This window comes from Gallus gallus, chromosome 4 (genome assembly GCF_016699485.2).
Source record: "Gallus gallus isolate bGalGal1 chromosome 4, bGalGal1.mat.broiler.GRCg7b, whole genome shotgun sequence".
NCBI lineage: Eukaryota > Metazoa > Chordata > Aves > Galliformes > Phasianidae > Gallus > Gallus gallus.
Genome location: NC_052535.1, coordinates 8,198,056 through 8,225,128, shown reverse-complemented (window position 1 = coordinate 8,225,128; position 27,073 = coordinate 8,198,056). Strand labels below are relative to the sequence as shown.

Below are 27,073 nucleotides of genomic sequence, written 5' to 3'. Positions count from 1 at the left end.
GGCAAATCAAGTATCACTTAGCATTAGAAAAAAACTTTTTTTTTATTCTAAACCATTGAAGTATCATTCAATAATCTGCATGAGGAACAGCTACATAAATCAAGACTCTGAAATCTTGGGAAAAAAAAATCACTGAGCATTCATGAGAAAGAGGTCCATGTAATGATTAATGCCACAAGGCAAATGACAAGAAAGTGATCACTTGACATTTGATACAAGAAGTCAAGCCTCTCAAAGTATCATGTATCAGGGAATGCAACAGAAGGTAGCATCCTTTCTACTGTGGGTCCTGTAGTGGAGAGCTGTTGCTAAGGTGTTAGCTTACATCTGATCAGTGATCTCATAATTTCAGGAAAGGAAAAAAAATCCCACAAAACAAAGGTGTCTGGGCAGATTAAGCATACAGATACAGCCTTTGGCATAAGTCTCCTCATGGATGTCCTCGTGGATTTCTAGGCTCATATATATGTAGCCTTGATGCACAGTTGAACCACCTTTTCCCTCTGCATATGCTTGGGAAGAACATGGGCTCAACATCCTTTAGTTTCACCTGATACGGCCATTCTCATCTTCTGCCACCTCTGCTTGCAGATATTATTGCAGTGCAGTTTTCTGCCACTACATTTTCATGAATAGTAGCTGGGAAACTTTATGGCTGTTTCTTAATTGTTCTTGGAAAATATGCTTAGAGGAAAGCAGTGTGGTAACATACTTGGCGAACAATCTTCTAAATAGCAAAATCATATAGTTTATCACACTCTGAATTGTGAAAAGTTGCATACAGCCTTAATTCTGGTTTTAATATACTTTATAATCAAGAAGATAACATAATGACACGTGATTCAGTGTGCGGGGGAAGGGAGGCAGGAGAGCTTCCCAGTCTGAATGTACTATCAACTACTCAAGCCTCTATCAGATCTGAGTGTTCCATAAAGATGCTCAATCAAAGCCAAAATAAGACAGACCAATCTTAGGTCCTTCTTCCATAAGACAAAAACAGAAACATTGAATTATAAACTAGAAGTAATGTTTTAGTGTGAACTGCTTTACTGTCAGAAATTTAACTTAGACCCATTATTGTTATGAGCAGGAACCCTGCTCCTCAACATCTTTTTCTTTACTTCAAGCAAATCCCATGCTCAAGTTTTGTAGATTAGATACAAGAACAAGCCAGAAGCCACAAACACCACGGTGACAAAGGGGACATCAGAGGAATGGTAGAGAGAAGACCCCATGGGCCTACCTGTCCTGCTAGCTGGCCTGTGGCAGATGCGCCGTGCACGAGAAGGCTGACTCTTCCCGCTTGTGGCCACAGCTTCCTTCCTCATCTGTTTCTCTCCTCATCTGGTCAGTTCTCACAACTGAGAAATTATGGCCAAGTAAGCATTTATTTTGTTTCCACTGTACATTCTTCAAATGAAAGATCTGTAAATCAGACATGAAAATTATTTGTTCAGTCTGGGAAGAACACAGAATAAATCCTGATCCATTATACTTACTAACATTCTAACTATGCCCTTCCATTTTATACAGTTCTGGGGGAAGGAAGGGGAAATGACACATATTCATCAATGTGGTATTATACTTTCTTCTGCCTATATAACATTGGCAGTAACTCCAGAAGATGTATGCCAAACAAAACCAGCTAATAACTCAAGAGCTATTATTCTGAGCTGCAGACACCCTGCAGGAGAGCAGCCTCAGTGACCATTTCTTCTGCTGGATCATGTTTTTGAAGTTCTCTAGCTGGATCAGCATTTGCACGAGAAAAGCTCCCCCTTAATTCTCACGATGCCTGCTGGCCCACCCTCCTGCGGGTACAGAGTGTACAACAGATACATCTAGTGAGGCCAACATGGATGTGCTTTCAGAAATCCAAGCAGAGACAGAAAATCCAGAGAGGGCAGCATGGTTAGTACAAAGCTGTTTTGAAAAAGGACAGTGTACTAGGCTACAGCAGCTGCAATTGCCAGAAACAGGTAACATATGAGTTTATCCTTCCCACAAATCTGTCACTGCTCATGGGCAGGAGTTACATTTCTGGTCCACAGTTTTGAATTATAAAATCTTTGCAAGCAGAAACTAGGAATGAATGAACTAAAAATAAATATAAGAAAGTAAGGAGACACAAGTAAGGAGATACGGATAAATAATGTTGGGTGTAGAGGTATCTAGTATGCAGAGGTGCTGACAAAGAACAAAGAAATGGTATAAACTGACTTGCCTGAAGGCTGAAGAGGATGGGCAGCTGAAGGAGGGAAGAAAATGTATGGAGAGAAGAAGGAAAAGAATGTATTTAGAGGCAGAAGGATACAGATCATGACCAATTTACACCAAGCACAGATGGGAAAATGTAAAGGAACATTCAGAGTTCATTTTTTCCTCGCTGTATGCTAATATCTACTTAGTGCTTGCAGCACTCCTACTGGAAATCCACGCAGATTTTCTCTGCTCAGAATCCCTGCTGCTTGGGTGTTGGTATGCAGCCAGTTTGACAGCCAGAGAACAATAAACAAATAAACAAATATTCAGCTAAAAACAAGCAAACCCAACTCTATTAAAACACAAACACTTGTTAAAAAGTTATTATAGTAAGAGGCAGATACAGGAGAACAAACTGTACTACATCTTATAGCTACTCCTAACTTTGCTCTTTCGAAAATATATACACAATTCCAGCAGATGAAAATGGGGAAATTAGGCTGTGAAAACCATTACAAAAATTATATATTACCTATGGTACAAGTGAGAATTAACAGCTGACAGAAATTAACACTTCTGCAGGTTAAAATTAGCAGTGAATAAAGCATATTCACTTTAAGTTAACAGAATAGCTTACCATTTCCTCATCAGAATGGTTTTCCCACATCAATATCTATTCATACACAAGTGAAAAAATACTTTCTAAACTGTAAATGTGAGTTAGCCTTCAAGTTATGCTTCATGCATTTTTAAATCGACTATGAGCATGTATGTATGTGTGTTTGAAACATTTCTTGTCATCGTTCCATGCATTGCCACCAGAATTTCTGGCCCAGATTAAGAAATTCGTAAGCACTGTGACCTTATTTGGGGAGCACGTAAAAATGCACTTACTTTTATTATTCAGCTATATGCAATATAACTTTACATATGATAGCTAATTTTGAAAACAATATATGCAATTTCATGTTCCTTTGATTGAAAAAAAAGTGTTTTGCATCCTTCTTAGAACTGCTGCTCTCTCTCAACACAGTAATACACAAGTCAGTAGCAGAGAAACAACAGTAATAATGTGTCCTTTAACACTAATTTCAGTCCTAATTTATGCTATAAAGGTGATGCATATAGATTTTATAGCTGGTACTGATATAAAAAATACTAGCATGGCCTAAAATTTTAAGTGTATCATGCTATAAAGCTATAACACAAAGTACCTGGATAGAAAAGATAACTTTAGGCAATTGGTCAGACTTTGATGTCATTAATTGTAAAAAAAAAAAAAAAGTACATCCAAATTTTATTGGCAATTCCTTTAATGTGGGCTCTAAAAGAGTCTGAAATATCACAACTGATCACAACTGATAACTTTTCATAATGAAGAACAATAATTTTGGGAAAAAAAACAGCTTGTTGGGTGTTTGGTATTCTAGTAGTGAGCCCTGAATTCAGCAGACCTGAAGAAAGGACACAGGTCTGAGCTCTACCTTCATCCTCAGTGACCTTACCCATTGTGTGAGATAACCATCACTCCACAGCTGAGTAATTAAGCTTTTTACCTAGGATGGCTCTATTGTTCCAATTTCAGTGAATATATTGGTATTTTATACAGTATTAAGTGGAACAAGGTGTTACAGAAGCTTTTGCACTGGATTTGAAAATCTCCTAATTACTCACTTCCAAAAAAGAGACAGTATACCTGCACTGACCAGGAAAATAATTCATGTAGTTTAAATTCAAGAAAGCATCTTACTTTGTGTCCTTGCCACTTCATGCTGTGTAGGGCATGGAAGTGAAGGTGCTTGTTAGTGTTCCTATGCCCTGGAAATCCTCAGCAATAGTCATGAGAGGATGCGGACTGTTGATGCTATCAAGGAACAACAGAGAAGCAGAACCCACACCTCTATTATTTTAGTACTTCATTGGTAATGCTTTGTAGAAGTAAGCTATTATTTGTCCTGCAGGATGTAGAGAGCGCACACATATCCATTTATGGAATGGGAAAGGTGGAGATTTTGTGGGATCTGATGGGTTCTGCTGAGGCAAAGCATTACGAGGGCTCAAGTACCAAACCATGGCTGTATCTGTGGCCAAGCAGTCAAAGGAGAAATGCTTACCCAGCTGTATCTGTCAGGGCCCAGAGACTAGAAGAAAAAAATGGATGAAGATATTTTTTACAAAATCCCCTGGGACTATCTCCCGTATTTAATAAGGAAAAGCACCTTCTGTGCAGCCAATAAAAGTTGAGGCTCTCATGAAGATTTATACCATATTACACACTGAAATTCAATGTACAACGATACCCTTGTGTACGCTGTTGTCAGAATAATAATCTTTGTCTATCTGATCAACTTATATTTTATGCCAACAACACAGCATTTAATATTACACAGTTTCAGAGGAAGAAAATATATTTATTCATGCAACAACTTGCCCAGTAGCTTAAACAGACAAAGTGAAAAAAAAATAAATTGGAGCTCTTGCATTAACGTATGATCCGCAATACAGATTTATATACAATTTTAGTAATTTTATGCTGCAATATAAACTATGATTCTTAATCTAGTTTGTGAAACTGTCTCACTGTTTTATACTGACATGAGGAATGATACAGATGGATATGACTGCTGAAGTTTGGTTTTGGCATTCTCCTGAGATGAGGAGACTAAAAATGCAAATGGTAATCAACCACTTTTTTTCCATATTCTGTATTATCATATTCTGTGTTGTATTCTTAGGCATTGTGTATCAAAATATACACAGAAGATACACATAGATTCCCCCACAAAGTGTTCCTTGCCAGAAATCAGTATCTCTTCGGTAGAGAAGGTCTACCCACAATACAGGGCTTGTTCCAAATGATGCAGTGCTCTGCCAGGTGAGAACACATAAGCAATATAGAAAAGAGGTTCTGTGTAGATGCATTAAATCTATTCTTTGAGCAATCTGTGCAGAAAACTGACAGATCATGAATGATTTACCTTATTAAAGGTATCTACACTTACATTTATTTTTCTAAATAGAACAGTATCTGACCAAAAAAACCCACCCAACTCTCAATACTCATCCCACCCCAAATTTGCTAATTAAAAGACTGTACATGGAACTGGAATCAGAAATAAAAGAGGATGATTGGGAATGTATTTCAGTATCTACACCCCAAGGTGCACACCGATAAACGAAAACTGCATGATCATAGAAGAGAACAATGCTACTATCTTTCATCAATACTACTTAAGCATCACTTCAAGTTAAACTTCCTATTGCACATGAAAAATGAAGTTCTTGTGAGAACATGGTGAACTAGATAGATTTCTAACTGGATGGTGGACTTATCATACCCTTCAAATCCTCTGGCAAGGCTGCACACCTCTAGGTGGGAAGGAGCAGCCCACATTTGTTGGCCAAGGACTGTGTAGCTTCAGTGCACAACAAACTGACCTTTTCTTGAAAGCGAAGAGGAACCAGCCACCCACTGTCTCGGTCACTATTGTAACCTTAGTACATAGTTTATGTAGACTAGTTTGGATTTAAGAATTTATACACCGAGTCCATTTGTATGAAGAAATATCTGCCCGTTTAAACATAGAAATAGATACCATGTGGCAGAACCACATGATAGAATAGATACCTACATGATGAGAGTAGAAAAAAAAGCTAAAGGAGGATGCAAATTAAGTCCTGCTTTGTGATTTATAGGAATTTGTTTGTATAGAGTACATTTGGAGTGGTTTGATCATATTAACTGAAGTATATAAAAGCAAACTGACGCTTAGATTCCACATTCTAGTGTCCCAGAAAAAAAATCAGTAACAAATGAGTTCATAAATAACACAGACGTTCATGTACTGATCGCCTGAAACTACTCCAGAGGTGAGAAAAGGAAAAGGAAAGCATCAGAAAGCAGAAATGCCTGAAAGCATAGGAGAAAGACCAGGGAAGTTGCACTAATTTACCCTAGCTAAAGAGCTGGCCAGTATCTTCATCCTGTGAAGCTCGAAGTTCAGAAATATATTCAGAAATATATTCAGTGAATCATAGTCACTGTTTGAGAATTAGAAACGTAGATTGTGTTCAGAGTCCAAAAATAGATGTGATCTATTTTTACTAGCAAAGAAAAAAATAAATCCCTCCTCCCATCACCAGAAATCTTCAAAAGAGCACCACATGATACAAGTGGAACATTTTTAATCTGCGGAGATTTGATTTGCAACTCAGTCAAATGTACTTTTAGGATCTCTAAATGATGAATAGCGCACAACAATTAATTACTCTTAAAACAAGATTATGAATCACAGCATTATATACATGAAAGATTTGAAGTTAAAATTTTAAAAGATTATAATTTTAATAATGAATTGCACATTCTTCTTTGATTATTAGATATAATTTTTCAGTAATGATCAGCACCTAAATATACTTTTGCTTGGTTGTAGTTCTATTAAACTGATCTTAAAAAGTGCTTTTTTTTTTTTTGTCTAAAGTATCCACATTTTCATGATCACAAAGATTTCATACACGCCCGCTTCCGAGCATGTACTGTGCAGTATACTGTAACAACAATATCTACATACTGCAAATGCACTGCACATGAACATTTTTGCTTGTCTAACCAGGCACATTAAATTGAGCTACACAGACATGTGTCATGTATTCCCTTTGGATGGTTCAAGTTCACTGCAGTTACAGTAAAATATCACCTGCCACTATAGCTCCAAGGTCCCAGTCTACTTCTCTGGAAGTAGAACAGAATACTTGATATTTAAAAAACGTAACAAGAGCTTCCCTTGATAGGGAAGAGTCAAAGGTTGTTTTTTGTTTGTATTTAGATCTAGGCTTTTGGGTTCAAATTAATTGTGTGTATTAGTCTGTTAAACACATTTGTTGTGTATTTGAGGATGCTGAATCTCTGTCATATTTTGTATCTGGTGCAAAGAAAACTCCTTTATACCTCTTACACACCTGCAACTTAGGTTGACATCCTGAAAATAAAGTTTTCCAAAGAGATTCCTTTATCCCGTAGGAAAAATTTGGAAGATATCTAAACACATTAAAATATTTCATGCCGAATCTCTTTCTGTAATTTAATAAATTTGGCCTACCTTCATTTTCGTAAAAAGTTTGCTCATCCATGTGACAGTGACATAAAAGACAAGCCACATTCCGGATGGCCACGCCGATTTTCTGAGCACGGCATGCAGGCCCCTGTTCATCACCGACAAAAATGCACAGCTAATGGTGCTGGCTAGAAATAGCATCTTGTAGCTGAGAATTTCCTCTGTCAAGCAGCATTACTGTGCTCTTCGTGTTCGTTGTAATTTCCATGGAAATAAATTGGAGGCACTACTTTCAGAGCAACATATAAAATAAGTACATAAAATGACTCTTAGATTTTATATTAAATGCAAAATAGAGCAGAAAAAAAAGCAGCTATTTAAAAAATTTTCACAGGTTCTTTCCTGCTATAAACCAAAACAGGTATCTCTGTTTCCTATTAATCTTTCTGGATGCATTCTATTCAAGGTAGCCAGCAAACTGATAAGATCTTTCCTCCAGTTTTCAAAATTACCGAATCTGGAAATAGTTCTCCTTTATCTCATCCACTGCTGAGAAAACAATCTTAAATTGTTGGTTCTACTGATGAAACTTCCTTAGCAACACAAGGGCTTCAGAATTATTTTTCAAACCGTGTCAATGCTTCCTGTGAGGTTTCTGTCACTGTCAACACCGAGCACTTTGCAGATGAGGGAAAAAAAAAAACAAAAAAACAAAAAAACAACAACCTAGAAAGCCCTGATAAATTAAAAGAGGATAAATTAATTGACTAAATGGAATTAACGGAAGCGGTGATAAATCTAATAGGAAAATTCCTTAACAATAGTCCAATGCGTAGCGTTTCACATTTACCAAGTCTTTTATCATTTAGATGAAGATCTATAGGGAAGGGCTGAAGTCCCAAAGGCATTTACAAAGAGCAGGGAAACTGAGCACTCACACCTGTGCCCTCCTCTGCAGCGTAAGGCACAGCAGTGGGCTCTGCCCACAGGCTGCATCCCGGGGCCCCTGCATGCCTTCCACTTCAGACCCCTCCATTCTAGAGTAGGCACTCAGGCAGCCCCTCTCTCCGCACTTTCAGATAGGGCATTTCAGACATATTCTTTCATGGTATACTATGTTTAGACCACCGTCTAAGCACTGTATTTGGTTTATATTGATTAAGCATGCAGCTAGCCCCTTGATGCTCGATTTCAATATTTGCTGATCAAGCCGGCAGAGCGTCGGCCATGCGGGACGAGTTTGGATTTGGCTGTTAATATAATTGGAGCAGACTAGTTTAAAGCTACTTCATGTCAGGTGCCTCCAGTTTCAGGTTGAGTGCTTTCTGCTGTGAATATTTTCTCCCTCCGCGAAAGAAACGCTCGCCCCCGTTCTCAAATTCACCAGCACTCATCTGACACTTCACACATTGCCAAATGTCTACTCCAACACTGAAAACCCCCGTTTCTGCTGACTTCTAAACTAAGTGTGAGTAGATAGCTGAAAACCAGCAGTAGCATGTCTGTCTGGAGCTGAGCAAGAGGCACGGATCGTTAACCCATCACTGACTGCTAAAGCTGGCAATATATTATTGCTGCTAAAACTTTGCGTGACAAACCACAATATTCTTAAACTATTTGCCTCCAGCTTTAAATCTAAAGCTATCACATGCTATCCTACAGCCTCATAATAGCTTCTTTAACTTCTATGAACGGCTTAAAAACTTTTCAGGATAACTTAAGAACAGCTTCTAAACTCCACCATTAGCTGCGGGCTTCTCATTTGATCAGTTCTGCCTGGGCTTCAGACAGGCTGCTGAAAGCCAAGGAGATCAAGTCAGTCAGAGAGCAGAATGGGAGAAAAGATTTTACATGTCTAACACTAAAACATCTACTGCACAAAAGTTTGGATATAACAATTGGATACTGTTTGGATACATACAACAAAGTTCAATAACATTAATACTATTTGGTTTAAGAGCTTTCTCTAACAAACAGTAAAAGACTACCTGGCCTTTTCAAGTGAAGAAAATGAAAAGCGTGTGTCATTTATGTACATAAGTATTAGTTGACAGAAATGTAACTTAGTACAGCAAATTCACTCCTGAATTAAGATCCTGTTTCTACCGCTTCTAATCTGAGTTAGAAATAAAGCCCTCCAGTCAGAACTTAATCTTCTTCTTAAAATGCTAAGATCTCTCTGGGTGAAGGACACAAGCTAGCATACCTCAGTGCTGCTTCTGTACCTGAGGATACAGAGACAAGACAGCTGCATATAGGATAGAAAAAGCCACACAGAACAGAACACACCTTAGCAAACACATGCAATTCTACTAATAGCTCTTAGACATGGTTTTCAACTGCATTATTTGGCTCTGAATAGCTCTAGCCAAGGCCTCAAAGATTGCAAAGTATAAGCTGTACTTCAAATTATGAACATATTTACTAGATAATAAATAATACGTTTTGGACAATAAGTAGTTTCATACAGTAAGAGCTTTCAGTTGGTAGCAGTGACATTGAGTTTGGGTCTGTGCCACCTTTTAGTCACTTACATAATAACGAATGTAGCCTAGTCGCTATACATTAAGTGTACTATGATCTACTCGCTACAATCAGCCTAATATATGTTTTGTAACACAGCTAGACAAAGGAGCTCCAAGAGGCTAGTAGCTGAGCTACAGACAAAATACCCCTGATAGAGGTGTGTAATCCCCATGCCCTTATATAGGATACCTACAGTCCCTATAAATGTCATATGGTCACATATATCAATGTCATATCACACTAAAACAAACAACAACAAAAAAAAAGGTGTTGAATTGCGAGGTATATACAATATATCAAGAAATTCAGAAACATGTTGTGAATACAAGTAGGTAATTCAGTCCTCTTGGAATAAAAGGAATATTGAAGAAAACATGAAGACAGTGAGCAAATGAATCTGTTAGTTTTCCATTCTCCTCCTAAATGCCTAGTAAATGTTCCTTACTTGTTTGAATAGTTATGAACTATGGTACTGCTGCTGATACTGACACGCACTTTCCTTCCCACATACAATTTAACCAATAAAACACAGGAAACAAGATGCTTAATACAAAGAATTGAAATGTGGAATTTTTGATATTATAGTAGTCTGGTACATTTTTCAGACTTAAGAGCCTTAAAAATATTTCATTTATAAAATAAGGGTTTCATGCAACAAAGTAACTAGTAATTTCCAACATTAAGCAAGCAAGTCTGTTAACTGGTGACAGGAAAAGCTAAATGCAAAGAAGTGAACAATGTTCAAAGGGATTCCTCAGCAAAGATGAGAGACTACATACTACAGGCTTTAGCCTTTAAATATTTAGGTATATTTTTATATTATATACATAATACCCCACACTACCATTCTGTGTTATAAATACATTGCATGAATTTAGATAAATGTTTCATATTGTTGCCTCCCATTTTTCTACCTTTAAAAAAACGCAGCTATGATTTATGCTTTTGAGGGTGGCATAATAGAATTTGACATTTTCCAGCTGAGGTGTGGCCTAGTTCCAGCTCCATGCTTCATTACATTGTACTCCCTTTGAGAGGATGAGAAGAATAAAAATAGCCAGGTTGTTAAAAATGTAAAAAGGCATAAATGAATTCTCACCAGATGTCTTCTTCAATTGTCATTTTCACAAAATTATGGTTGTTAAACTTTTGCTTACCATAAAACACTAGAAATCAATATATGCTCTGAATTCTATCTGGAGGGATTGTTCCCCATCTCACTAACATTTCTTTTTCAGATTCTCCAATAACTCGTATGAAACAGGAACTGTTCTTGTTCAAAGTGGTAACAAACCTGGGAAGGAACCTGAGGAAAAACTTATAAATATGAACTAGACTTGGGAAAATGCAGGTACAACAATGAGAAATGGCTCAACTACCCACATTCCATTTGTCTGGATATCTCATGCTTCAGGCACCAGAGGCGTTCATTACCCTTCTTACTCCTCCATTACTCCTATTCAACATCTTTATCAATGATCTTGACGAGGGGATTAAGTATACCCTCAGTAAATTTCCAGATGACAGCAAGTTGGGAGGGAGTGGCTGGGAGAGTAGAAAGGCACTACAGAGAGACCTGGATACACTGGATTGATGGGTCAAGGTTAACTGTAACCTTCAATAGGGCCAAGTGTCGGGTCCTGCATTTTGGTCACAACAATCCTAGGCAGCAATAGGCTTGGGGAGGAGTGGTCTGGAAGCTGCCTGACAGAAAGGGACCTTGGTGTACTGATGGACAGTTGGTTGAATATGAGCCAGCGGTGTGCCCAGGTGGCCAAGAAGGCCAATGGCATCCTGGCTTGTATCAGGAATGGTGTGGTGAGCAGGACTGGGGAAATAATCCTGGCCCTGCACTCAGCACTGGGGAGGCCCCAGCTCAAGTACTGTTCAGTTTTGAGCACCTGAGTACAGAAAGGACATAGAGGTGCTGGAGCAGGTCCAAAGAAGGGCAACAAGGGTGGAGAAGGGCTTGGAGAATATGCCCTGAAGGAACTGGGGCTGTTTAGTATTGGGAAGAGGAGGCTGAGGGGAGACCTTATTGCTCTCTTCCAATACCAGAAAGGTAACTGCAGTGAGAGCGGGGTTGATTTCTTCTCACTCGTAATAGGATGAGGGGAAATGGCCTCAAGTTGTGCCAGGGTAAGTTTAGGTTGGTTATCAGGAAAAACTTCTTTACAGAAAGGGTTGTTAAGCACTGGAATAGGCTCCCCAGGGAAGTGGTTGAGTCACCATCCCTCAATGTGTTTAAAATCCCTTTGGATGTGGTGCTCAGGGACATGATTTAGCGGAGGGTTGTTAGAGTTAGGGTAGGTTGCAGATGGACTTGACGATCTTGAAGATCTTTTCCAGCCTGATCAATTCTATGATTCTTCCTTAGGATCATGTGCCGCACATTCCTGCTCCCAGGAAGCTGTCCTTAAGCAGCTCTTCACACCCACGTGTGGAACAGGGAGTGAGCAGCAGATTGCAGCTATCGCAGAGAGCCAAGGGACAACCCAACTACTGGCAGAGAGCCTGGGCCACGTCCCGCTGCTGGCTGTATATCAAGGCTACCCATATGTAGAATCAGTGGCTACCTGGCCTCAAGATCCTTGCACAATGACATGCCTTCTCTGCTGCATAGTGCCACCATCCCTCTCCAAGTTGCCTGTCCATTGCATGATTTGCAGCAAAATGATGTCATAGCACACCTTACACACATAGCATGTCTTTAACCAGAAAGAGGCTATAAGGGATATGAACGGGAAATACAAGCTCTAACTTACAGAAACTAAATAGTTTAAAAATTCTTAACATTGTGGCAAGGAGCAAATGAGAGTGCAAGCAGAACATAGAATGCATTTTCCTTATCCTGCAGGGCAGACTCAGGGTATGTTTTTTTTTTTTAATCTTAACATCGAAGTACCTGATTCTGGAACTGTATTTCTCTACATTTCAAATGTATTGATGTGTTACAAAAGTAATGGGAATGCCTCACAATTCATTCAAATCTGTTTTGGTGGATGCTGTATGAAATTATAATTTTAAGCACCAAACCTGGTTGTTCTCTCACTGTAAGTTGTTTATCTTGCAGTAAAATAATTTAGTTGAAAAATAGGAAATTTGCCATGAGCAACTGCAAAGGTTCTGGAATGTCTGCTGACTTCTTTCTGAATGTCTTAGGAAGTCAAGTCTGGGATGAAGATTTCTGCTGTCTGAAGAAAATGTGCAGTTCTTTGTTCTGAAAAGTTATTACAAGCAAGATAGCCAAGAAGAAAGATTTGTCAGCTTCTTTCTGAATGGCAAAAGGTTGAGTAGATTACTCAATATTTGTCAGATGTGAGGTGATTGACTGTCACTACTTGAGGAAGTAACTGATATTGACAGCTTTATAAGATCAAAATGCAGAGACTACAAGGATATATATCTGCATCTCCCCTATACTTTGCAAAGACCTCCTGCTTTAGGAACCCATTGGGCTCAACTGTGAAGAATAGGAGGGCAGACCATGCACATGAGCTCCAGAGGACAATCTGTGCTGTGCAGTTATATTTCCTTGTTCTTCAACTACACTGCCTAGCCATGCCAAAATGCATTGATGATATGCTCATCAAGTACTGGCAATATCCTGACAAATTTTATACAATGCTGTGTTGAAATATCTGCTTGTTCTGAGCTAGTTTGGAAAATGAACATTATACCATATACCTGTATATAGACGTTCCCTTGAAAGCTCAAAAAATAAATCATGTGTTATTTTTCCCTTGAATATTCTTACTCATCCTCAGTATACATTATACTCAATTATTCTGTCTCTTGTTTAAGTAGCACTATAAGATGTAGGGAGATTGAACAATGTTATCTATTACTGTTAGATGCATCTCACTACGGGGCTGCAAAATATCTACTATTAAAGTTGAAATATTGCATGCCATCTGTCTACCTCATATTTAACTTTTCTGGAAAAAAAATCAGTTACATATAAAGTCTAGCAAAACACAGTGCTTTGCAAATAGTAATAGCATAATTTTCCCTGAAAATGTATGAATAATGCCTGGTTTAATAGTGCCTCTTAGCTTCTTCAGAGTAGAAGATGCAGCAGGAGAAAAGCACAGGGAGCTGGGATCTACTCTGGCATCAGTCACCCTACAGCTAACAGCTGTGGTTTCTGAACGGAGAGGGTATCTGATCTCCTACAAATTCAGAGTAGTGAAAAGCAGCATAGGAAGGGTAAGAAAACACTTGGTTAAGTCATCTGGTAAATCTGGGCCTGAATGTCCTCACTTCTTTAGAAATGGGACTAAATTCAAGAAGGAAACCAGCATAAGAATGGAAAGAGAATGCAGAAACTGGAGGGCAAATTGGGCTTCAGTAAGAGAAAAAGGAGAGGGTGGAGCATATTATTAGATTGTGATAAAAGAGGACCGATGATAGGAAAGAATTTGGAGCCATTCAGCTGAAAGTAAAGCAGAACTGGTAAGTAGCAGCTTGATAAGGAGTAGCTTAGAGACTGCTATCTGATGCCTTGTAAGTAAAGCCATGGAGACTGAAGCATGCTGTAGTGACGTAAAATGAGACTGGTGAAAAGACTGACAAAAAAGAAAGATAGTAGAGAGCAAGGAGGAAATGAAGAGTTTCCCATACTAGCCCAATGGGCACTACTGACTTGCTATTGTTTGCCACGTTGGTCTCATTTCCCTCTAGAAGCAGAAAATGTAATTTTACTACTATTTATTTCAGTAGCTCTTTGAGAGGTCTCTTGTGGAGTTAAACATTCATGCATGTTTAAGACATCTGACACAGTCCAAATTGGAAAGATATGAATTTGATGGGTGGGCTGTTTGATGGATGAGGAACAAGTTGCGAGATCGTACCCAGAGAGTGGTGGTCAATGTCTGGATGGAGATCAGTGACAAGTGGTGCCGCTCAAGGGTCAGCACTGGAACCAATGCTTTTTAACATCTTCATCAATGACATTGACAGTGGGATCGAGTGCACCCTCAGCAAGTTTGCAGATGACACCAAGCTGTATGGTGCAGCTGACATGCCAAAGGGACAGGATGCCATCCAGAAGGACCTAGGCAGGCTCGAGCAGTAGGCCCATGAGAACCTTGTGCTTGCACCTGCGTCAAGGCAAACCCTGCTATCAAAGAATCATATAATTGTTAAGGTTGGAAAAGACCTCTAAGATCATCCAAATCCAATCATCAGCCCATAACCACCATGCCTTCTAAATCATATCCCTAACTGAGAAACCTAAATGTATGTTTCTTGAACACCTCAGTACAAGATGGGGGGTGTAAGGTTGGAGCATAGCCCTGCCAAAAAGGACGTGAGGCTACTGGTGGATGGCAAGCTGGACATGAGCCAGCAATGTGCCCTCACAGCCTAGAATGCCAACCATATCCTGGGCTGCATCAACAGAAGCGTGGTCAGCAGGGTGAGGGAGGTGATCCTGCCTCTCTGCTCTGCGCTGGTGTGACCTCACCTGGAGTACTGAGTCCAGATATGGAGTCCTCATACAGGAGAGACGTGGATCCATTAGAGTGTGTCCAGAGGAGGACCACAAAAATGATCCAAGGGATGAAACACCTTCCCTATGAGGACAGGCTGAGAGAGCTGGGGCTGTTCAGCCCAGAGAAAAGAAGGCTCCAGCAGGGACATGATAGTGGCATTTCAATACCTAAAGGGGATCCGTACGAAAGAAGGGAACAGGCTCTCCAGCAGGGTCTGTTGTGACAGGAGATGGAGAAATGGTTTCAAATTAAAAGGGAGATTTAGATTGGACATAAATAAGAAGCTTTTACAATAAGGGTTGTGAGGCACTGGAACAGGTTGCTCGGAGAGGTGCTGGGTACCCCATCCATGGAGATGTTCAAGGTCAGACTGGACCAGGCTCTGAGCAATCTGATTGTCAATCTGATTTGAGTCTTCCAACTCAAAAGATTCTATGATTCTATGTTGGGGAAGGATGTGATCAGTTATAAGGAGACTCCCTTCGTCCAAGGCGTTTAAATCCTCACCCCTCAACAGCCTGCTTAAATATATAATATGTGATAATAGCATAACTACTGTACAGTCAATTTTGTCAGTTGCTAGCATTTGCAAGTTCAGCTGCACAATCTTAGTGGTACTCTTATCATTTAAGTGCATATTTTGTTTCAACTGAGTTACACATGCAGCAATCTAGTTGACACTGTTCATTAGGTAACATATTCTAGATTTATACAGGAGGAATATCTTCCATACCTGCCAACATACATACGCATATACATATGTGGATGGAAAAAAAATAACAAATAGAAAGCAATAAAGTAGAGAAGTTGTTACTATCATCTCATTAAGTCCTGGAACATGACAAGTGAAAATGTCTACCTGACTACTCAAGTAATTTTGCAAATGTGATATCTGTACAGTATCTGTATTGACATTTTCTTACAATCGTGACATCAGTAATGAGATATACTGAGAATATTGAGAGGGTAGGTTTGTTTTTTTTTTAATTAAAAAAGTGTACAGCTATAAGTACATGCAATAGGCTAGTAACACAAAACCATCCACTACAGTAGATAACACAGAGTCTAGTGTATCAACAGTAGGCTTAAAAATATCAAGAGTTAAGAAACAGTCTGCCAACTCAACTATAACCATGAAGCAATTAACTTCATAACTGACCTCTGTATTTTTTCACTCTTAAATTGTAAAAGCATGGAAAACAAAAGCAAAAAAGAAAACAAGAACCAGAATATTTAAATTTACTCATTAAAGGCATGCAGCTAAGATTCAAATATTTGTCATCATCTGCTGTCTTTTGTGTAGAGATTTCAAAGTGTCAAAAATATGGATGCTTGTACTTCTCATTTAATATAGACTTCAGCGTGCACTTCCTCTAAGCAGGAAGGTCAAAGGAAAAATTCAGATCATTCTGCTTATGTCATGAACTTTATAAAACTAGTAATTGTAAACACTGGTAAGTAATTTATCCCTTCAAAATAGCATGCTTAGAGACACAATCATTTGCTGGAATCTTACAAAATGATGCAAAAAACAACATGTAGGCATATAAAATCTTTCAAAACACAAACACTAAATCATAAGAATATCTGTCTTGTCAGTTCATGTACTGGCAGCATACAGTATCATTCTGCTTATTTTAGAAAGCAAGATGTTACCTTATCATCAAATTTGCACATCTCTTAATTAAAACTATATCTGTATTATCACCTAACCTTCAAATCAAGCCATTAGCATAACTAAAATGACCTCTAAGATTTAAATGCAATATCATAAACAGTGATTTCAGGGGCAAAATCTCTATGACTTTAAAATTGTTTATTAGCTTAAAAGCAAACAAACAAACAAAACAAAACAAACAAAACTAGTTGTTTAGTTCTGACAAAATAAACCTTATTTCCCTGAAGGTTTCTTTCCAACAAAAAACCAAAACTACCTACTTGCTTTTAACTGATGAGAATTTTCATTGCAGAGAAAAAAGCAAAACATATTCAAAGCAAAATGCATCCCACATACCTTGCTTTGGGAAGTGTTACTGAAAAATCTTATTCTAAAAAGGGAATTAAAGATTTCCTGGGAATGGCAGAGACCTCAGTGAAGATATTATAATGTGGCATTTGATGTTCTAGAGGGATTTCAACAAGTTTTGCATGGTCAAATTTCATTAATAAATTGGCTTTCTTCCAAGGCTGTGTGTGTCCCTCTCATCTGCCATAGTGCCCTAACTGTAAGGAAACCTCACCTCACCTGCTCAGTCACATCTCGGAAATTTTAATTGCTTTTTTTTGCTTGTTACAGTACCAAACAGGCTTAGAAAAATCCCAGTATCTTATAATGCAGATTATGTGGGCTATGAGTAGAATAGTAACAATTTGGTGGTGGTGTAAGAGGATTACAGACCATATCAGAGGGGAAATGCCATGTGGATGGATATTAATGACGATGTGAGGGGGAATAAGAAAGAATCAATGAAATGGGGTTTTGCAAGTAGCTATTCAGGGAGAACCACTATTGCAAGTACTGTCGCTGCAGCCCTTTCTAATGGATGTGTTTTATTCTTAGGCCACGCTAACGTTAGAATTATAAATATGAATTTATTCTTCCTTTCATTTTGAAAAGCTTCAGTATGTGCAGACATAGATTACAGCACATTCTAAGCAAGTCTGACTCACAGTTTTTAGCAGATGACCTTTAATTAGTGGGAAGATATTCTATCCATATCATATTCGTTCACTTGTCTTACTGGGCATTAGATGGCTGCTGTGAAGCATAAAGGATTTTTTTTTGTCCTAATCCCTGTGATGTGACATGATTAATGAGATGAAATTCCCATTTGGAGTTTCCTACCAATCAATAGGCAGATGGGCAGTAGTGGATGTCGAACAACAAGACAGCAGGAGTTGCTTAAGCTCTAGCTACTTTCATAGAGAAAAAAATACTTAGAAAGATAATTTAAAGGAACAGATAATGTGTATTTTCCACATTTCTCTCCTCCTTCAATAATCTTTTTTTTATTTTTGTTTGTTTTTAATGCACATACCAAGGGAAAAATACTATCTTATGCATGCATAGTTAAAATAAGTGTTTGAAAATCTTATGGATGTCACTTAAGCTGAGTGGGTATACTCCACTGGTATGCTGCCTCTGTGCTGGAAACAGAGAGCCTGATACTCTTCACATCCATACAAATGTGAATAAGAGAAGCTAACAGAATTAGAAAACAATAGAATAAAGCTACTATGAATATAAAATTGAGCCAGTAATTTCTTTTTCCAATACTTCAAAGTGACAGCAAATACATTTTGAAGATCATCAAAAATAGACCATTTTGCCGAAACTTCATCATCCTATCCTCCAGCCCCACAGCCTTTGACATGTAAAATGGAATAAGAGAATAATCTTCCACAGGTTATTCTCAACTATAAACATCTTGATTTAAGATTATAAAATCCAAAAAAGTCACACTTCATTTAAAATTTTACTATTTTACATCTCTACAATTGTTCTATATTATTCTCAAAATTAAATCAAACATTTTAATTTTCAGTAGCTTTTTAAAGAAATTAAGAGAAAACAGACTTCTTGGTAATATAAATCATTTATAAGTATGAACAACTTACTAAATAAACTATTATACAATATTACCTTTATATGCATGAAGATTAAAAGATTAGCCAAATATCTAAAATGAAATGATAAATCAAAAGGCAAAATATGCCGGACAGGAGGTTCTTTCCTAAGCATATTAAATTTGAGGAAATAATGCAAGTTTCCAAGTAGCAACAGGTTTCAGGAGACTTTTCCTTCCTAGCCCTCGTGTTGACTCTCACTTGCTTCTGTGCCATACCTTTCTGCTTCTATTAAATAGGAGTATTGATGTTTAGCTATTTTGTATGTGTAAATGATTTATTTTGTATTTTCTTCTCATTGCCTTGCTCTCCTTCCTTCTATCTAACAGACAAAGATGCACACAGAGTAAAATTCATAACACACTCCTCCTAATGAACAAACTCCCACCGAGCACCAAAGTGCTTAATGATGCTCAGCAGGCAGAGTTCTGCAGTTCCCCTATGTGAGCCAATATATAACAACACCGCAAGTTAAAATAATATTTAGGTTGAAAACAAAAGCACTGCAAATGTAAGACGTGCTAGATTTAGTTTTCCAGACTTTAATTCTGCTCCTTTGTGTCTTCATTCAACGTTTATAAGAAATGGACACGAGTGGACATCACATTGAGCTGTAAAGTTCACTGATATCAGATAGCTAAGAACATAATTGATTTGGAAAATGAAGTTCATAACTATCCTATGGATAATTATACACATATATTCCTGAGTAATATGTAGATTTGATGAAAACGGGAGTCCATTCTTATTTTAAAGATGTTCTCTGGAAGTACATAGAGGTGAAATGCTCAAGATCAAATAAAGACAACACCTCAGCTTAAGATGAATATTTATTGCAAACTTCTTGTGAGAAAAGAGATCAGCGTAAACCACATGTTCTAGTTTTTTTCTTCCACACAACATAGCAAGAAAATACATGGCAAAAAGCCAATAGTAGGCATATGTGACTTTCAAGGACAAAACTGCAATGTGGACAATGATGTATGTCTAGTTTTTTTCTTGTGGTGGTGAGGATAGTTTTATTATTATTAATTACATGTAACATGCATCTGCAAAACTATTCTGCCAGAACATATATTAGTAAACTGCAAGCAAAAGGAAGAAAGAAGAAAAAGTGTTCTTCTTCACTTCATGGACACACCAGGTTAGGCCTCTGTTAGTAAAGGTGCCTCTGCAGTGCGCTCAGTTTTTGCTATGCAGAAATATTTAAAGAGAAACAGATTCTGGTTTTCAAGATGAAATGGGAACTAGTTGCTTGAAATAAATATTTATAAACGTAAACTTTTATTGTTATATGGAAAAACTAAGGTAGTCCTAAACAGAAAAAAAAATGGGCAATTGCTCTTCATTTCCAAACCATTAAAGCTTGTGTTGTGTGGAAAAAAAGAATAAATAAGGTTTTGTTTTGAAGAAGCTACTTATGAGCTGGCAATTACAGCTACTGCCTCAGGCTCCTGAGGAAAAAAGCTTTCAAGTGCCAAGCTCAGCTAAGGTTCCATTAACATAGAGGGTAAGCAGAAGGCATTTCACTGGCAGAATCAGGCTTCCTCTGCCCCTGCTTAGCTAGACGATTAAAAAACATCGCGTATTGCTAATACAATACCAAGCTGACTTAATACAGTCTTTTAAAAGCCATGGTACACTAGCTTGGGCCCAGTGTTACCACTCAGGTTCTGCATGTACTGACTGTGCTCATGTGGCTCTGCCTGGCCTGGAACATGGACACAGCAGGACAAGGTCTGCCAACAGAATGTATGCAGACATGCTGAGAACCCAAGTCTGGCATCAACACCTACAGTTCTACTCACAGAGAGGTGAAGGAAGCCTATCTGCTCTGCTGAGGTCACTTACGCCCTGGCACTTATGACAGAAAAAACTTAAATATCCACATTCTTCTCACACTTCTGAATTGTTTTTATTTTATTAGCCTGTTTACAATATAGGTGAGGGTATCAGTATTCACCTACCATGCTTTCATATGGGCACTGAAAAAGAAGCTTTTTAAAAAAACAGCCATCTGAAAAGAGAGTCCTACTGTATATTTAGACATGCAAATAGATATATTGATTTTCAAGTGTATTGAGCATCCTTTGGCTTCCAGCACAATATTTTAGTGACTAATGCTTTTAAAAATCTGACGGCTTGATAAAGTAGTTGATGTGGAAGTTCATGTAAAATTCAAGAACAAATGTCCCTGCTTCGCTAAAAAGAGGGAAAAATTAAGATTTTCTTGCATTACTCTCTTCTTATTCAAATACCTATCAGTGTACTTTGGGTATCTAGTAATTCCCCTCCAAGTAGAGACTTGACTGGAAGCCATAAAAAACCCCTCCTATTTACTCTTCAAGATCTGGAAACCAGTTAAGTCTATCAGCTAAAAATAAAACAAACATCCAACAAGAACAAAAACACCCCACCACCTCAACCATTCTTTCGAAATGCAAGTTAATACATAGGGTTTTATATTCTTCACCAACAACAGAAGTCTCCTTTGAAAAAGTAGAAAAGAACTAATTACTCTACTTAGAATATCCACTACTTGGGAAAGAGGAAAATCTATAATGTATCAGAACTAGGCAACAACAAAAGTTGAAAATGTTCAAATCCAGCCAATTTCCCACCAGGCTTGCACACACAGAGTTGCTAAAGCTCATTACAATGTAGCATAAATGGAGGTCTAATTAACATAACAAACTGATCCAAAAGAAAATCCCATCAACATACGTGAAAACAAACCTGATGTGTTTGAAATTCAGCCAACTACAAATTAATTCAACATAGATTACATATACAGGCAAGAAAGAGACTCCAGCAGAGTAACTGGCATTGTACTGGTATATAGGCCAGAAAGAATCCCTCATACCCTGTATCCCCTCCCACTCACCAAGATGAATTATATTTGTGCACCATATGTTCCAGCCAGAAACAAAGCAGTGGTCAAGCTCTTATTCTTGATTGCTATAATTTATATATAAATTGAGTTATGTCTCTTCTCCCTTTCCAGGCCACTGATTCTAGGCCAAATATTTTCCTCTTTTGAAGGACCGAGATCTCTCTGTTGGGGTCCTGATCTGTCAGCCATTTACAGCCCCTGATGGCCTTGCTACTAACACCCAGGCTGGCCCACCAGAGCATATGCAACACTATGGGAATATCAGTGTGGCAGCAAGGAAGGATGTAAAGAAGCCTGAATTGTGTTTAAAGTAAGAATGGCCTGAGAAAAGTGCTGTGTTGGTGTTGCTATATATCCCAGTATCCAAAGTAGTTTTACACTGTGCTATGGAGCTAAGGGCAGAGGTAAGAGAAGACATAAGAGCCAACTACACATGTGACAGCCAACTGTGTGAAAGATGTTCAGACACAATCCTGATGAAAGCCATTTTGTATGCTGTTCCAAACTTACAATACTGCATGAGCTCTTGGGGTTTGTTTCTGTGAGGTTTATGTGAAATAAAGGTGTGAATTCACAGAGCACCAGTAATCCTACAGAACTGTTGCCCAGAAGTACCTAAACATAAATACTCTTAGTACACAGCAATTGCTCATATGAGCAATTAGTGTAGAAAATTCATACCGTAGACATCAACAGACATCCTTATGCCAAAGGCTTTCAGAAACATCATTTTATCTGCCAAGTACAACCAGGTGCGCTATACTCACTAATATGTGTTAGGGTATAGAATGAGTATATTTTGCCATATCATTAAAAAAACAAACAAACAAAAAACTTTGGAAATCCTTTTCCTACTCAGCCTGCTGCTATGTGATTGAGCAGCAGTTCTCTGTGTCTTCAATGTTGGAGGAAGAATCATTTTTCTTCTTATTCTTTTTTTTTAATTGCTATGTTACCTACATCTCAAATTATCTGAAATACTGTTTTACTTAAGTTCATATTGCTCTGCCCTTCAGGTCATAGCTGATGCCATGGCCAGAATATCCTCTAAAACACTGGCAGATGTTTGTTTGAGTGGACTTTTATAGGTCTGAAGCCTCATTAGTTGTTTTCATGACCTGAATATTAATTTAGCTGAATGATTCTTAGGCTTTTTATCTGAACACTCAGGAAATTTTGAGTGCTATTCAGTTATCATTATTTAGAATAATATGGATTAATTTAACAAATATCCTTTATGCCAATAAAATTCTGTTTAAATACAGCAAATAATTAATGAAATCTCTACAATAAATCTAAGTATCTTAAGTCAAGATGACCCAATAAAATTAAATTGTTGGGTCAAGTGGCAAATGAAAGATATTCAAGACTGGTAACACCTCATTAAAAACCATTTCAGCTGCCCTAAGGCAAGATGTTAATACACAGTAATTGTCTACTCAGAGTGAATCTTTTTTCAGTTATATGAATAATGCAAAGTAACCATTTCAATATTCTTGTTTATATCTTTAACAGATTCATTATAGCATCAAAAGGAAACCAAGACAGTTTTAATTTTTTTATGCAACTTTCATGATTTCACAAATAGGAGAAAGAAGGATAAAAACACTCTCTTTTTGCAAGTGCAAAGTTTCCTTGTAGGGGGAAAAAAAGAAGAAATTGATTTAATTAGGATAACTGTGAATCCCAAGGAATTAGTACTGCTGCTACATCTGCATTCATCTTGTTGCTCCAATAAAACTGTAAACAAATAATAGGACATCAGTAATAGTAATTTAAACAGTGTGAGTGATGTCTATCGCCGCACCACAGGAAATTACAAAATGTTTTCCAATTGTCTCTGTAAGGTTTTGTATGCGTTCAGCATTTTAACAAAGCATATCAGTAAGCAGCAGAACAAAAGTGGCTTTTAATGTAGGTTAACACAAATTCTGATAAATCTCGAAAGTCACCTAACCATCAGACAATAATCTGACTCCTCAATCTACCTGTAGAAAAAAAAATACTAGTATTACCCTTAACAATAAATAAATGACATTAATATAGCTTTTGTTATACTACTACACAGTACATCTAATCCGCTATTAAATATTGATTGGCTGTCTGTTTTCTCGTGTGCCAATCCTGATCCTAAGGAGGTAAAAAGCTCCACAGCCCAAACCTGGAGTTTCCTGAGGGCACAAGTATCAGCACAGAAAAGATTTAAACCTAAAACAGGGAAGCTTCAAAAGATGTTCTTTTAGAAATGAGTGGCATTTCTATTTCTCAGTGATTTGTACGTCTCAATGATAATGTTTTTCAGCCTTGAAAACTTTCACCAAACTTCTGTTTCTAATATGTTTATGTAATGCTGTTGAGGCTAATTGGAACCTCTCTCTTTAAAAAAAAAAAAAAAACAACTCAGAATGCAGTAAATCAGAGTCTAGTAAAAGCAGTTGCTTGACAATTACTGATTTGATTCAACTTCCTGCAAAACCTAATAAACTAAGATAATTTTCAGGACCTTGTCCAAAATTGATTTTTTTTTTTTCCAAATTACAACAACATTTACTTACTGTTATTTTTTAGATTCTTTTATGACAAGTAATAGTGATGCTAACAGGACTAAAGCTGTATTCTAAAAATTCCCAGACTGCCCAGACAGGCAGTGCATGCTTTAATAATAGCAGTGAAAACCAGCTGGGCTTGCACAGATTTTCCAAAATGTGGGTATCAATGCTAAAAACAGATATCAGATAAGAAGTGCACAGTCTGAAGCCCTCTGAAGAATTTGGGAGCATTTGTGCTCTCTTTCCTATCGACGTGTTTCAGCCTTGAACTGAAAGGTCTGTTTTTAGAAAAGCAAGGATAGTTCATGCCTACTGTACCCTTGGCCTACCCTGCTGAGAATACCGACGCGAACGTCTCATCTCCATGTGATATTTAATCTAGACTGTAAGCCCCTCAGGGGCAGAGATCACATCTACTTGTCTGTAAAACCTAATGTGCACATATGGCAAAGAACAAATAGTAAAAAGGATCACAGGCAATATGCGATGCTAAGTTTTGTTCACCTTTGCAGCATGAGAACATATTTATTCCACAATTGCTTTCCAGAAAACTTAAGCTTGAGAAAGCCTCTGCGGCCCCAGTCAAAATGCACACCCGGGTGGTGTGACACCATTCTCTGCAGTAACAGGAGATTTTATCATTGGACCTTCTGATGCTCAAATGTCCCTCTAATAGCGTTTGGTGTTTAAAGGCTGGTTAAGAAGAACGAATCCTTTGTTTTATCCTAATATATATCTGATGTGACAGCTGCTACCTGATTTAAGGAGAACTGGAGAAATTCAAAAAATAGCAACAGAATTTAAAGTAAGGAATGACAGAAGTTTTCCGCATTTCAATTTTTTTCCCCCTATTTCTTTCCCCAGTCAAAAAAGTATCACATAAGAGCTGCACATGGACAGCAACACAGTACTGGGAATTGTGAATCTGTGAGCAGGGATCTGGAAAGAATGATGTTACTCAGCAGTGTGCTAATCACCTGACCACAGCAGTTAAAAAACCGTCCTCATACAACAAAAATGCTCATTGCTAGCAGGCTATCACAGGGTGGGCTTGACTATTCTTTTTCCAGCTGGAGGTTGTGCCAGAAAAAGCCAGTTTTGCATCTTAAGAGTAATTTAAACAAGCAACCTGCTCTGGTCAACATGACAATAATCTGAAATAATGCAGGTGAAAAGCTAAGAATTGTCTTCCAAATGCAAGCACCCTCTGCTGAAAGCATAAAGTATGCACACGATCGTTGGGTTAGAGCAAGGAGCCAGCTTTCTGCCAGAGCTGGCATGGTAGTAGAACATTATTTGGATTCAAAAACTATGTTAGATAGGACAACAACATTGTCTTTATGACTCATTTTTGTCAGACTGGATTCAAAACTTATACCAACAAATTTGACATTTCATACTGCTCTGTAGAAAGCAAGTAAAATGAGTCCATGTTTTAAAACAGCAGGGAAGCTTCCAGTGCTACAATTAACTGGTAACATATGCCACTGCTGCCAAGAGGATTTTTAATCTCTTTAAACATTAATGTAGCATTTTTGCTTCTGTCGCAATAAGGCAGCCATCTGTGTTTGAACCTGCTGGGAAACTAGGGATATGTTTACAGAGGGAGAAACAGAGTGAGGCTGAGAGGGAGGTAGACAGCCATGTTTCTAGACCCAGCATCAAAGCAGCATTGCAAACCTTTTAGTAAGTATTATTAAGGAGTCGTATAACAGTAGGAAGATTGCTCAAACGTTCAAACTGCTCAATTTAAAACTGCTCAAAAAACAAACTCCACCCAACTTAGTACATATTCTCCTTATTTAATACGCTTCTTTTTCTGCAGAACTGTCAGCAATTGATAAAGGGTCTCATTAAAGACTGTTATTCCCAGGAAATGCCCAGTTCTATGACACCGAAACAAACTTCTTATACAGTATCGAGCAGCAATAAAAAGGTTAAGTTCTGTGAACATTTTCAGTATTTGACCACAACTCTGTATTTCCCTAAGCACTGTATCCTAGCATCAGGACTCGATTTCAACAGAGAACACCTTTTAAAAGTGAATGTAACTGTTATGAAACATGAGGCACCGCTGTACTCACCTCTACACTCTGAGGCTGCTGTGCTAAGACATCACATGATCTTTACATCTTCTTATCTGAAGTTCAATCTTTCTCACACTACATCAGTACTCACAACTGTTCTGACCTGTTGGCCTGGTTTCACAGGTACCCCATAGTGATTGCCATTTGACTGTCCTTTTGCCTACTCCAGACCCTGATGAAGTTGAAGCCACTGGCCAATTTTAACAAAATATGAACTGTTTCAGAGAGAATAAATTCCTCTAGAGTTGTCATGAAATGGAGATGGAAAGGAAGTCACATTCCTCCAGAATAGGAAAGTTTTCAACCAGAACAAGACAGTCAACTGGGGCATGTAAGAGCCCAGAAACAAGCACTGCCCCACCAAGTCCTGCCCTGCTGCTTAAGGGAAATGGGTAGGAATGCTCTGGACCAGGGAGGACTGATGAAGGAGAGAAACATGAATGCTCTGGAGGTTGCAGTAAAAATGACAGCACTGTGACAATGGAGTAAGAACCGAGTTTTGCTAGTCATGTTTTTCACTGAATTATTTTTCAGTGGGAACTGGAGTCCTCTATGAAACAGACACAAAAAATGCAAAATCACAGCTACCATCCATGAAGAAATAAAAGACTAGAGAGTCACTCATCTTGGAAAAATACCA

At 38.0% G+C, this 27,073-nt stretch overlaps 1 long non-coding RNA gene across 2 annotated transcripts in view; it reads right to left on the bottom strand.

Annotated features, from left to right (window-relative positions):
* The window catches only part of LOC107052057, a 229,947-nt gene that overhangs the window by 36,156 nt on the left and 166,718 nt on the right, over positions 1 to 27,073 (bottom strand). For both annotated transcript variants that reach the window (XR_006939083.1, XR_005859352.2), the window contains exon 4: positions 1,244 to 1,425. This is a non-coding gene — a long non-coding RNA (uncharacterized LOC107052057). The remainder of the gene's footprint in view (positions 1 to 1,243; positions 1,426 to 27,073) is intronic.